This window comes from Protopterus annectens, chromosome 7.part0 (genome assembly GCF_019279795.1).
Source record: "Protopterus annectens isolate FY-2018-M chromosome 7.part0, PAN1.0, whole genome shotgun sequence".
NCBI classification, from domain to species: domain Eukaryota; kingdom Metazoa; phylum Chordata; order Ceratodontiformes; family Protopteridae; genus Protopterus; species Protopterus annectens.
The window spans coordinates 1,496,816,271-1,496,831,769 of NC_056739.1; positions in this window are offsets into that span (position 1 = coordinate 1,496,816,271).

Here is a 15,499-nt window from a genome sequence, read left to right on the forward strand (position 1 = left end):
TAGGATGTGCTCTCAGGATGACTGTGCGCAATGATGGGGTTGACAACTGTGTACTGTCAATTGGCTGACCAATGATGGACCCTGACACACCTTCCTGTGCCATTACACAGATATCATCATTATCAGTACCTGTGGCACCAGATTCAGGTTCCCTGCTGCAGGATACCAGAGCAGCACCAGAACCTGTGGGAGGAAGATAGGAAACACAGTTTACAATGTCTACACAATGTTACCAGTGATGTACACATGCACACGTGGACACATGCACACATGCGCACGTGGACACATGCACACATGCACACATGCACACGTGGACACATGCACACATGCACACATGCACACGTGGACACATGCACACATGCACACATGGACACATGCACACATGCACACTCCGCAGTATACACACAGAGCACTACTGAGTTACACTATTATTACTAGCACTATCAAGACTATTATAGGTATTGTTAATACACACTCACCAGCATGGATGGGCTGCCTTGCTGTAATACCAGAGGGGCCTGCAGAAATGAGGGGATTAATGTCAGTGGGCACAACTGTGCCATTGATACTGCGTATGATACAGTTCAGTAGTACAACAGTTGCCTTTCACATGTCAGCTGCTGATATTGGCAATATCACACCTGCACAATTACATACTATGTTGACAGCTACATACCAAGGACACACCTTACACATGCATAAACTAACAGTGTACAGAACAGTCAAGTGTACATATGGCATATTACCTGCACACTCCATGTCATGTTGCTGTGTGGCTCCAGCCTCCATCATAATGCAGGTGTGTTGCTGTTGATGTTCCTGGGCTGGAGCCACAACACTTAAGAGTAGCCCCTCCAGTCTGGTGAGGGGGGATGTGTGGCCACCCCACCTTCTGTGGCAACCTGTTGCCTGTGGATATCCAACGCACGCTGACGGACATTTCTGATTAAATCACTGCAGTGATGTACCTGCTCATATGTCCTATTATGCATGCCAATGTCATTTACCCTACGGACAAGGTCTTGCCAGAGTGCCGCCCTCTCCTGCTGATTCTGGCTGGTGTGGGAAAACAGTATGTCATAATCCCGCACCAGGCTCTGGTGTATCTCTTCATCTTCTGCAGCAGAGTAGGCAGGATTTCACTGACGCACCATGTCCCTAAAAGAGAATACAAACAGGATATCAGCAAACTATGACAGCAAAATATGGCACACATACTATACATGATACTCAACTGTAGTGATATACTACTACTCCCATATGTAGCACGTGTGTGTCTTTTGGTGGATACACATGTACATGGCCAGATATCAGTGCTCAGCCGACACCTGTGCAGCAATACCTGCCACATTCCATACAACATAGTACCAAGCCCCATCAGTCAGCACACTGAGACAGGTCCAATGCACCACCTCACTCTGGGGGTTCGTAACAAGGTACTGTATGTGGAACGTCATCCACTAGTGGGATCTGGATACAAACTAATCGGCCTGGATATACATATCCCACCACCACCACCAGCACAGTAGACTACTTTGAAATATATGTGAATAGACGGATTTTCACTTATTAGGACTGAGATGGTATCCGTGCAGCCCACTGGGCCAGTGGAAGCCACAACACACAATGCTGACCCCTTTGCAAATGCTTCCCATGGACATCCCCAAGAATGCATGGAACATGCACACACAATTCTATCCCAGACCCTATGCACAAAGGTTAAGCATCCTGTCTGGTGGACCCCAGCCATAGACAAATTGTATAACGATAGAAGGAGGCTACTGCAAGACAGAGCAGAATCACATAAAGGGAAGGCATCTGTGGTCAGCACTAGTAAAAAGCTATGTTCTCTCATAACAACATCCAAGGCCAACTCTGAGAGAAAAATGGCCAAGGACACTAAAGATAACCACAAGGCCTTCTTCAGTTTTGTTAGAAACATGGACCAAAAGCCTCAGATATGCTCAGAGTTAGTACACAACTACATAATATTCACTGAACCCACAGATATTGGCAACATTCTGGCAGACAGGTTCAGTGCAAATATCCCCTCTCCCTCTCCCCCAAAAGAAGAAATACTTATCACAGCTGAATGTAACCTCTCTGTCATCTCAGATGTCCAGGTGAAAGCCGCCCTCAGCAAAGCAGAACACACAGCATCAATGGGACCTGATGGTATCCCCAGATGTGTGCTACGTGAACTCCAAGAGGAGCTACAACCGCATATAAAAATGATATTTAACCTTAGCCTTACTAAGGGATATGTACCTGAACACTGGCGTACAGCAACAGTGGTCCCACTCCACAAAGGAGGAACCTCTACAGACCCTGGGAACTACCGCCCCATAAGCTTAACCAGCCTGGTCTGCAAAGCTATGGAAAGATTCATTATGGAACTCATATACAGCGACATTGGGGACCTACAGACACTTGATCCCACCCAGTTTGGCTTTGTGAAGGGCTGATCCTGCCTTTTGAACCTGGTTGACTTTTTCAAAACAGTCACTACAGCCATTGATGAGGGCAAAGCAGTCCATGCAGCCTACCTGGACTTGCCTAAGGCCTTCAACACAATACCCCACTCAGGCATCATAGACAAGCTCATCAGCTTAAATGTTAATACATATGTCACATGATGGGTTGCAAACTGGTTAAACAACAGAATCCATAAAGTCAAAATTGCGGGAACCATGTCAGACTCAAATCCAGTCACAAGTGGTATCCCACAGGGCTCTGTCCTAGGACCCCTCTTGTTTGGCATTTACTTCTCAGATGTGAAAGCAGACCTGGGCAGGTTGTGGATGACAAAGTTCCCAGATGACTGCAAACTAGGCGCCATAGTCAATACACCAGCTGATACACACATACTACAGACAGGCCTCACTGAAACGGACAACTGGTGCCAGAATCATGGCCTAACACTGAATGGCATGAAATGTATAGTCATCCCCTTTGGGAAAAACAACGTACACACAACATATCACATAGACATACATATAGATACAGACCAATAACACATATGGAGGGTTTACAGTATGTAGACTATTAAATTGTTACTTTACATTACCTGTGTTTGTCACAGCTGATTGCATTGCCGTTTGTATAGGTTCCTGCTGCTGCTAGTCCAGCTTGATACTGTCACTGATGACAGCTTCAACTTAGTTTTTCCTAAGTGTAGTTTTTGTTTGTGTTTATATTTTCCTTTTTCTTTCTTTCTCTCTCTCTCTCTCTGCCTCCAGACAGTGCAATGAAAATATTGCATGCGTGGACTGGGAGTACAGGATGCTTTTGTAGGTATCTGCATATGTCCATGTGATGGCCTCTGCACCAGTTGTTAGCCAGCATTTGCTGATTGCATGCAGCCAGTTGTGTACTGATTGCAGTTCTCACTGTGATTTCAGGACAGTGCTATAAAAAGGTATGTGAGATAGGCATTGCCCTTTCAGATTGTAAGGGCGGGGACCATGCTGGTATGCTGTGGGCACTGTTCTGGGAGTGTAAAGGTTAGTATCTCTCTCATATTTCAGGCTGTGTTGTAGATTTACATTTCTCCATTCATCTCTCCTGTTTCCTGTACTAAGTGTGTATGTAAACTGACACCTACAGCTACTACTACTACTGTTAATATGGGTGTGTGTGCTTTCCTGTGGGACTTGTGGTGTAACTGGTATATAGCAGTGGCTCATGCAATTTGTTGCTATGACTTCAATATTTGTCCTTCACATTCACTCCTTGTATGCCTGCAAGGTGTCTTGACTGTAGTGTTTTGCTGTGGCTTTCCTATTTTCCATGTACATTCACACCTTGGAATGCTTGCTATATCTGATAGGGTGTTACTGCATGCAGTCTGGTCTGGCCATGGTGTGTGCCTTGGCATCTATTAGGGTATTTGATTATGCTGCTGAGCAGGCCCCAGAGACTCTCAGGTGCATCTGTTATCTGCCTCATGGAATAGTACATATCATTGGGGTACACCCATTAAATTGTCTGGTATTCTGCAGTTGTGACTGTGGGATAGCATGAGCATATGTATTACTACACTATTTCTGCCGTGCAAGTGGTGCATACTTTCAGGACTTCATAGTTACCATTGCATGTGTTGTAACACCTTTCTGCCTACTGTTTGTACATTTCACATGGATTCTGTGGGGCATCCCTGTAACTCAGTCACTGTTGCTATGTCTAGGCTCTTAACGATTAAAATATGGTGGTGTTAGACCTCTCATGTGTACAAATATTTACAGGTTGTCCACATTTCTGCCTCATATTTTGGTCAATATCTCATGCACAGCTCTTTCTGGCAAATCACTCTGGGCTCAAGTCAGCATATAGTGACAAACATTTAAGTTTCAGACTTCATACCCTTCCAAACATCCAACAAAATGCAGAACCTGTTACTCTCTGAACTGTCTAAGTTTGTTGTAACATTATTTGTAATGTGTCCCTGGTTTTGGCCCTTTGCTCCACATATTTTATTACTTGGTCCAGATGTGTTCCTGTAACAGGTTGTGGGGTATGGGCAGTGATTATCCTGCTGTGAGTATGTGTGTGTCTTGCAAGGTGCTACAGTGACATTATTACCTACTAGCTACCAACTAGCATGGCTGTTTCTGTTCACACACTACTATTATAGAAATCCACTAGATTTGACAGTAAATATACATGACATGCTTTGTGTACTACACATCCTATATTCCCTTTACATTAATTCCTACTATTACATGATATATTTATTGTAGCGCAATGTTCTTATATAACAGTCATGGCTTAGTGGTAAGTCATGCAGTCTACTGTTTCCTCGGTTCGGGACTGACAGTGGGATTTTATTTTGCTTTTGAACAGACTACAGGACCTGTCATTCAGAGTGACTAAGGCACTTTTAAGCAGTTGTAACCGGGTTAGCGCTGGTTTGCGCGGAGCTCACGCATGCACACTGGCATTCAGCTCCGCGCACACCTGCTTACATCTGCTTAAAAGTGCTAACTCGTGCGCACATCCGCGCTATTTTCTTTGAAAGAAATGAAAATGGGGAGACAGGAAAGTGGTGAAAAAGGGGTCACGAAGAGGGTAAGACAGTAGGGAAACAAGCTTGGGTTTTGCAGGAGGGATGTAGGTAAGGCCCATAGCTGCCCATATCTGCATCAGCAACAGCTGTGCATATGTTTGTAATGTGGTGTGAGATTTGAAACCTTCCACCCCTGAGAGAGGTGTAAGGACAACAATAATACTTGTTGTACAGCCAATTGTAATTGACAGTTTCCATGTCCAGCAGACATGTGTGCGAAGTGGGCAGTTATGTATGGGGCATAATTTTTTTGTGGGTACAGAGTGGCCTTTTTTTTTTTTTCAGGTGAGAGTGGTATGTCAGGTAAAGGAAGTCGGTATAGCTGGGGAGGTAGGTTGGGTAGGTCAACAGACAAGACAAACAAGACGCATACAGAGGCGGTGTATGACACGTGTGGGGCTTACACAATTGACAGGGATGGATGTTTGGATATCCAGAGCCCATGAGCCCACAGATGGCAACAGTGGAACTGATATCCCCATCCATGGGCAGTTGCCACTGTGCCTTCACTGCCCAGGACGGGGCTGTGCTGGGGGCTGTGTAGGCCGGGCAGCAGGCATGCCCATTAGTTATGCCACCTGTGCCTCAAGCTGGCGTAGGGGCCCAAGAACAGCTTCCTGTATCTCCCTACGCACCACAGACCGGATGCTACGGAGGGTGAGTGATGGTTCTCCTCTGGCCACACTTGCAGATGGGGGATGAGCCCCACCCCCTGCAGCGCTTCCACCCACAGGTGGCACAGGAACACCGGAGGAGGGTCCGGACTGGGCACTACTGCCAGGTGCACTCGCCAGCTGAGGTGGGAGAGGTGGGTCCGCTGGAACCCGCCTTCCCTGTCGTCCTATGTCTTGCATTATGTCATGACAGTTTGGGTTAGTAACATACAATACCATTCACAATTAGTTGTAACAGCATGCATTAGTATTCCCATTAACCAAACACCCAGATATTCACACCATTGAACAGCGAGCATAACACATGCATAATTTGAATAGCAATACACAGTCCAACAACATGCAGGGTTGATTGATGGCAACAGGCCATCAGGTTTGGATGTATGAACAGGACAGATGCATCAACGTACATGCAAATATGTATGACCCAACAGGACAAATGTCCAGGGGTGTTAATTGTGATTGCACATACCAATTTTACATGGAATGGATTATATGTGGTTATAGGGTAGGGTGAAGAAAATATAATTAACACCTTCAAATACCAATACATATGCTGTACATTTCTAATAGCTGCAGATATATACACACTACAGTTCTACCTACAGTTTCCTATGTGATAACTACTTCAAGTTGGTGATAGGAATGTTACTGCTACATCAATATACATTTTCATTTTTATTCATACACGTTCATATCTGGCTCTGTTCAGCTACATCATCCTGCTACATTTGCTTTATATAGCTATAGACAACTGTGGATATTTGGTATTTCAGACAATCATACTATCTGCATATTGCAGACTGAGAGCAACATATCAAGATTTTGGGATACACATTCCAGCTGCAGGAACATTTTGAACACATTTCGCAGTTTGGTTCTACTTGTCACAATCATTTCATTCTGTACTGACTGCTGTATACTTTATTCAGGAGTTATTACTACTTTATTGGTGGATTCATAACTCTTTCTCACACTCTCTCACTTGTTTTATTTTACAATTCAGGATGGTACTTACTTTTAGGCTTTATTGACATGTTTTACCTGTAGTTATTACAATCCTTTCCAACAGTCTCACTTCTGTCATGTTTCAGTATTTCAACAGGGATATATTTCACACGTGTTTTGCTCATCTTCTGCAGCTGTACTTTTCAGCCTGCTGCAGGTTGTGTACTATTATATTACAGGTGGGGCATCTTTATTTCAGACTTTATTTCAGACATTTTCATTTTTCTATTTGGATTATAGACTGCAACACACTTTTGTAATCAAGCAATAGTTGCAAACACTCTTACACTGTTACTTGCACATTTTATTACTTAGTGACTACACTGCACTCTTTTGCTAACTGTCATACTTTTATATTTATTTACAGTTACAGGGAGAGGATTACTGACCTGCCCGGTGGCGCAACCGCACCAGCCTATTGCCATAGGCTCTGCGGTTCGCAGAATGGACACCTGCAGCTGTAATATAAATAAAGTAATATTGGGATACACATCTCCATAATATCAGCTAGGTTAATTTCTTACATACATAATTAGATGTAACTTACTCAGTAGTGGGGCGTTGGGCATTTGCCGGGCCTCCTGGATCCAAAGGTTCAGTTGGTCCTGCTTGCATCTCGTCAGGTCTGCATGGTGGTGACAGACCTGCTCACCAGTCCTTGGAATCCCTGTGGCACTGATAAGATCATGAGCCAACTGGTCCCATGCCTCAGCCCTATATGCTCCCCACAGGACCTGGCCCTGCATGAGTTGGGCCTCATGATTGTGGACAAGGAGCCAAGCCATATATCTGGACTCCTCAACGTCCCACCTCTGTGCACTGAAGCAACTACCCTCACCTACTCCTGACATTCTGGCTGCAAGTTAGTTCTACAATCGGTTATGCTGTGTATTCCCACCTATGGGGCTTATATATGCCGTTTTTCCCGCACTTATCTGTGATTGGCCATTTTGGAATTGTATCAGCTTCACAAAACCTGCTTTGTCATGCTCCTCTTTCTATTCATTCCTATATATTTGCTATTACTGCATTTCTAAGTACAGCTGTCATGACTTAGTGGTTCAGTACCTTGACTATGGTGCATGGTATCCTGGGTTCAAACCTGGCCACTGCTTTTTGTATTTTATGACTGTCTAGACAAGCTAGGAGGTGTGTCTGTGTAAAGGCAGTTTTCTTACAGCTTGCTCAACGTTGCCCGTCGGTTAGCTTGTTGGCGCGGTGTGCAGCTCCGCGCAAATGGGTTACGTTGGTTTACGCTTCATTTGGCTGTCAGCACGCATATTACGCTCAGCTCAGCTAGGGGCACACAGTTTCAGTGTGTTAAACCACTGCTCACCTACGGGCACTTATTTTGCACCTGTTGAACCACTGCTCACCTACGGGCACTAATTTTACACCTATTAAACCACTGCTCACCTTCGGGCACTCATTTTGCACCTGGTAAACCACTGCTCACCTACGGGCAGATGCATTCAACTTGTTAAACTGTAGCTCAGCTATAGGCACATCTGGCATTTTTTATTATTTTGTTATCTCACATTTCTTCAAAATAAATGGCCTATTTCATTACATTTTACATAAAATATAATTTTATATATGTACATATATGTCAGGGGCTTGTTTCCTGCTTATTTCACTAAAAATAAAAATTGATGTTGTGGGGGCTCGAACCATGACTGCTTGCTCTTCAGCCAATGTCTCTACCGCTATGCTATTGCTTTTTGGCTTACTTTGCATAGTTGGTTCTTATATGCTTTTCCACTTACTGCTAATTGTGGCTGAGCTATGGGCACACCCGCGCAAACGAGCGCACTCACAGGCAAACATCTTTACAATTTAAAAAAATATAACATGTTCATTTATATAATTTTATGTTCATAGTCTGTGGGGGCATGTGTTATGTTGTGTTTATTCACATTTCCATGTACTCTGTCGTGGGGGTTTACTTTAGGCACTTTTACTCTTCTGGGGGAGTGTCCGCTTGCAGGGCTTGGCCTACGGACACGCCCCCTACTGTCTTCCACGGACAGTGTAAGCCTTGGGTGTGATTTAGCATGCCCTCATGCATATGCATGACATGTTGACTTCACACCGTTTAACTGCAGTCTCTGTGTAAGCCTTGTAACTCTTACACGGAGGCTTCGTGAATCCTGCCCTATTACTTTTTCAGGATAAAACATTAAAATTACTCACAGTTTTAAAGCCTTTCTTCAGTGACGTCACATGCTGGGTGATCACTCAGCCAATTAATGTATAACGGGCCTATTTTTCAGTGCAGGTTTTAAGGAGACTAATGTCTTCTCTTCCTCCAGTATTTAGAATAATGTGCTCTAAACTCTGAAATCTAGTATCTTAAAAAACTGAAAACATCAAAAATCAGTTATAAAATGCATTGTTAGATGTACTCTTTTTGAAACATATAAATGCTGAAATATTTGTTTGCAATATTTTCTAACCATCTCACCTGCATATAGTTGTCACATCCTAAATTATTCTACTATTTAATGTGTAACATTCTTTAAAAAATATGCATCTTTAATAACAGGTTGAGCAAAGCAATCAGTTTTAAACATAAATTCCCATTATCTATATGTGCCACATACATACAACTTTTGGAAGTTAGTGTATCAACGATGTTTTGATTTTAAAATATGCCTAGCAATTCTCCCTTTCTTATAAGAAAACTAGGGCTTATCATATATATCAGTGCTATGAGGTCCTAATTACCCCCAAAAATCCACCAGTTATTTGAAATAATGTTTATAATTTCCAGCATATTGAAATAATACATTAGCTAGAAAGTTATTATTTTTATAGGAAGAAAAAGCATTCTGAGCACCTGGCATCGCAGTTTTATCTAATAAGGGATATTTTCTATATTTCCATACTAATGAAATCATTTACCTATTCACCAATGTAACCTCTGCTAAACTGAACTCTTCATAATCTTCAGTCTTTCAATCAATTTTTTTTTCTCTAATGACAAGCCTCAAAGTTCTGACTAGTTGTGATTTAACCGCATTTATTTAAAAAAATAGGTGCATGCTGTTTGAATGTAAATATGTGTTTTATTTCATATTCTTTCTTAGAATTTTAGTGTTAAGACTGAACAGAGTTGTATACAATGACATCAAGAAAGTTCTGTTTTACACACTGAGAGCAAATCTTAATATATTGCTACAGTCTTGAATCCATTTGGTAAGACTCAGTTTTTAGTTTTTCTTCTTTCTCCATAATATAATAATATCATCAGTAAATCAATGATATTTTATTTTTGATAACAATTTGGGAATCATAGGAGTTACTAATTTCCCACATTCCCAGATATTTGTATTCAGTTTCCACTTTCCCAGATAAAGGTTTATATAATCGAAGTGCTATAGTGGCCCTCATTGTGGTACTTTTGATTTGATGGCAGAAGTCACCTTTAAATCCAAATGTACTGTGCTACAGAACTAAATCAAGTAATAAGCAGAAATTACTTGTATTCATATTGCTGAAACTGTGCATGCTATGCTTCAATCTAAAAGCCTCAAGCCCTTTACTAGAATAAGAAAAAAGTACAATCAACAATAAAGTCACCTGCATATATAAGGCAGAAAGTTAAAAAAGCATATTTCAGTTTGTTGTTTTTTTTTAATTTTTGGTCCTCCCCATCTGTACTCATCAAGCCCTTTGTCACAACTGACCTCTTCATTCCCTTACTGTCCAACTGCAGCCTCGTTGCCGTCTGAGATAAGAGTGAGACCAAGGTCAGCAGACTTCTGTATAGACAGTTTGCATTTGTTTTGTGGATCTACATCCATTTATGATCTGCCATGACAGTCTCACACTGTCTTTGGGAGGTCTGAAGCCAGAGGTCTCCATTTTGGGTTGGAGTCTCACCTGGGTGGAAAAAAATCATACTCTCTCCATGGGGTAGATTATTTGGAAAAATACCACTCATTCCTATCCCTCCTGCTGACGTCTTATGGACTGGGTCTACTAATCCATTCTGGGTTTCTTGTACATTTTTTGTTTCTTTAAAAAACATAGGTCAGGGCCTATTAACCATTCATAGCTAGTGACTATGGGCTCCATTGGTGAGTTTTTATAAGTCTTGGTTTTGCCGCTGGGAATAAGTACTACTATTGAGGAGAATACCAGAATACCACAGTATCCATGTTTATTGCAGGAAATTGTAGGATCACGAAATGGGCACTTTGGACAAGACTTTCCACTTGACTCCATCTCAAATCAAGCTGATCCACTGGTGGGTCTTAGCAGTTCAAGTCAACCATGTCAGACCATTCACGCTTTAACCCTTTGGCAACAGTTTACTACAGACATGTCAGATGTGACCATAAGCTCATGTGAAGTCCTTCTCAGGTCAGGAAATGTAGTTTTCAAGAGAGTTGGAGTTCTGAATCAGTCAGAAAGAGTTAGCAGTGGTTTGCCTGGCCATCAGAGCTCTCTTTCTCTCTCTCTCTCTCTCTCTCTCTCTCTCTCTCTATATATATATATATATATATATAAACAAAGCATCAACATGGCTATGGTGCTTTGAGACTGGCTACTTCCTCTCTGGGGATCCTTATGTTGGAGGTACACCTTATACTCACGTGAAATATTCTAGCAATTAGGATGTGTTTGGTACTAGTTATGGATAACAAGTGGCTGTTTATGCTCCAACAACCCAGCTGCTTCTGGTTACTTCTCATGACAACTCTGCTAAATTCACATTGTGTGGCCTTTCAGCAAAACAGAAACTGTTGTCATTTGTTTAACATAACTGAACTTTTATCTTGATTACTACTGCTTTAGTCTGTCTTGCATCTGCATTTTGTTCTCATGAGCCAATAATACAGCAGGTGGAAGAGTTCTGTCAATGACATCGTGTAGAGTGAAGGAGCCATCCTGTGACCCGGGTGATTGGGATTCCATTAGTACCCTGCCACTGGAACAGCCAATGAGGGAAGGGAGAAGAATGAAGGGGCTGGATGCACTTGTCTCTACCATGGGATAGGGCTGAGGGATATATGCAGAGAGTGTACCAAGTCAGGATGGGGGGGCACAGCAGAAGTGACATGCTAATGTGGAGCTAGAGCATAACCTCATAGTGTCCCATTGCACACTTTCAGAGGGTGGAGCTCCATCACCCCCACTGCACACTTCCAAAGGGTTAGGCTCCATCATAGGCATGTTATCACAAAGGGCTCTTAACTCTCTATTATAGAAATCCCCAAGTGAATGAAGAGTTGGCACTGGGAGATCAAGGTCTAAAAGTATGTCCAGTCTGCAGGATGACAGTCTATCCCCAGTTCGTCTAACTATCACTCCAGTCACCATGGAGGAATGAACAGGAACATTGGAAGGGTGGCATTAAAGAAAAAGGTGTAGGATTTCTGGTTTTCTAGGCAATGATCCAGCAATAAGTGTGCAGATGACAGACCATTTTTGCAGTGGAGCATTTGTATATTCTAATGAAGGAATGTTTTTGGTGCTCTCTGATTTCTTTATCATATGTTTCACTGCTTGGACAGTGTGACCAAGCCACTCTGCACAACTGGAATTCTGAGTATTATAAACAAGCAAAACATTTTTCTAAAATTCCTCCTGAATTATGCACTGGCACTTTGAGGACCACTGTATGACAAAAAGCATGAGGAATAATATTCCTTGCAAAGATAACGTTCCGTATATTTATATTACACTGATGTATAATATCAATGAACTTAATGGCATTAGAAAGCTTTAGGCAGCAGTGAGCACATATCAGACAGATATTGTCTTGATACTGAAAATGATATATGCCAGACTCGGGCCATTGTCTACAAGAAACCAAATACAATATTATATGGCTATTCTGGTTTGCTGTTTTGATATTCATTAGACATGGTAATAGATCTTCGCAACTTATTTTATCTGCGTGAATATTTTTCATCAAATAATGCATTATATACTCTTTTTTCCAAAGCTGGCTATTCCAAAGGAGACTCATAATTTCTGCTCAACATTTATTTCCTCAATTGATTTGGAAATATTTTATTTTATGCTTTGAAAAACAGAATTACTATACAGCTTATCTCTTCATTAAATGAAGAGTAAGGTTGAATTTCTACAGGAATTGCAATTTCTATTTATGGCCAACTTTTTTAACATTGTCATCTGTTGAACTTTCTCTTTAAATCTCTGAAATTATATATGATCATTTTCTGTTATGGGTAATAGTGGTGTCACAGTCCATCTCCCATGAGGGTGCTTCTGGAAATATGAATGACTCATCACATTTGCCATATTTCTGCAAATGTAGCACTCTTTGCAAATATAGTGGTATCTTTTGTAATGCTTTTTTAAAAATATTCTAGATAGGCCCATGTACACTTTTGTCACAAGCTTCCTTTTATTTGTTAGTTTGTTTGTTTTTTAAGCAGATAGGTGGAGTGGTCTGCTGAGATGAGAAGAATGTACTGATCAAACAGCAATGTGTATGAATACATTGTCATACAATGACTCTACGTACATACATACATACATGTAAGGGTCAAATTTGTATTACAATGTTTGCAGTAACAAATGAATAAGACAATCAGTCACAATTCTATAACACCTTAATGACAAACGCATTAATTATTTACAAGGTGATATTTACAAGATTTTATAATATACTTTACATAGCTGTCTGCATGACATAGAAATTGCTGAGATACAGGGTGGACAGAGAAGAACTGAAGGAAATATACAACATTTGCTACCACCTGTTCAAGCCCCTGGAAAATTGTGTCAAACCCATCCTAGTGGAAACAGAGATATGTTTAGCATTACATATAGTAGCCACTAGCTGGTACTTTCCAGAGCCTCACAGGGGATATATTAGGGGTGTCAGCCTCAAGAATATTGCATCAGTTTATAAATGTAATGCTACTACATGAAAGGTATCACATCTGTTTCCTATGGACCCCACAGGATAGAGCAAAAACTCTGCAGGAATCCTATGCAGTAGCATACTTCCCTGAAGTGCTGGGTGCCATTGCTTTTATACACATAGAAATAAAAGCCCCACCTGTTGAACAGGGAAGGAGGTACATCAAAAGAAAAGGTTTCAACTCTATAAATTCTCAGTTTGTCTTTAATGCCCAAGGGATCATCTACAATGTCTGTGCAGATAAGCCATGACTCATACATATGACACACCTGTGAGGTGTAAACTCGGGTTGCTAGGGTTGGTGTCTTCAAGGGCAAAGAGAAGGGGATGCAGGTTATGCACTTGAGTCCTAGTTCATAATACACATGAGAAACTCATGCAACCCCACTGAGCAAAGACACAGTGAGGCCCATGCTCCAAGTAGGAATTTCATAGAACATGTGTTTGGTTTGTTGAAATCAAGGTTCCAATGTCTAGACACATCAGGAGATGCACTGCAGCACAACCCATGCACATCTGATGAAATACTTAGTCTGTGGCATGTTACATGATCTAATTCTCAGGAAAATGTATCAACAAGAGCAGCAAGGGGCAGGACCACAGTTTCAAGAACCACAGACAGTGGAAGCAGCAGCTGCAGCATCAGATACAGATGAGTAGCCTGAGGGAGAACCACCACCTGAAGATAATGCTGACAGATGGAGGTGCGCACAGTATACCCTGGCTCTAGCTTAAAGGCAAAGGATAGCACACACATTCACTACCTAGGTCAAAGCCGAAGATCCCACACACATACAAATAGGAAAACTGATGCCTGTTAGACACTACAACCTTTACTTAACCATGTAATGGCTCTATTCTGATACCACCAGGCAGGGACAACCCCAAGGACACAATTTGTGCCTGCAGTAAGGACAAGGTAAGTGTGGAACCTGTAAAGAAAAAAATTGACCATTACTCTCATATGGAAATAAGTATATGCTGCTAAGCAGAGCATTTGTCTGGAGTGTACAGTTATGTCAGTGATATCTCCCATGTCAGATTTTTGCAATATACAGTTATGTATTAGAACCAATACTGTGCACCAAGCATTTCGGTTGACCACCATCTATAAAACATGAAACACATTGTCAATTATACTCTCATTTCACAACTATACCAAGAAGCAAGACTGTAGCAGTAATGCTTCCACAGCTTTACTGACAACACTAACTGAAATACAATGAATTTAAACAATTCTATAAGTAATCATTCACAAATGAGTAGGAACAAGAAATCAAAGACTGTTCTTCTGCAATATATATTGATAAATGGAAATTTGTGAATAAGCAAACAATAGTGGTCCACTGTGTGCATCAGACATATATGTAACCCTAAGTCACAAAGGTACAGTCACCATAATCATTTGCACAGTGTTGGGGGGATGGTAGGAGGGCAAAGCTGACACCAATGAAGTGAGTGTATGTAAGTAAGAAGCACACGTATCTATCAGAGCCTACAGTGCTAAGGGCCAGTAACAACACTTGTACAGCACTCAACTGTTTAGATAGCCTGCATATGTGTGTAAGCTGGTGTGGGCAAGTGATGTGTGTGTGTGTGTGTGTGTGTGTGTGTGTGTGTGTGTGTGTGTGTGTGTGTGTGTGTGTGTGTGTGCGCACGAGCATGTATGAACACAATCAAGCACTGTGCTAGCCCATTGTCCTAACATCTTGGACAGTTGGCAAAGTTATTGCCCCTGACTATGAGAACCAGCATTGCCAGGAGTTGCACTGCTACTTCCATGGTCCTGGCTATAAGTCAGGGTGCTACCTGAATATGACAGATGTCTACTGGATGCCTTTTCATCTA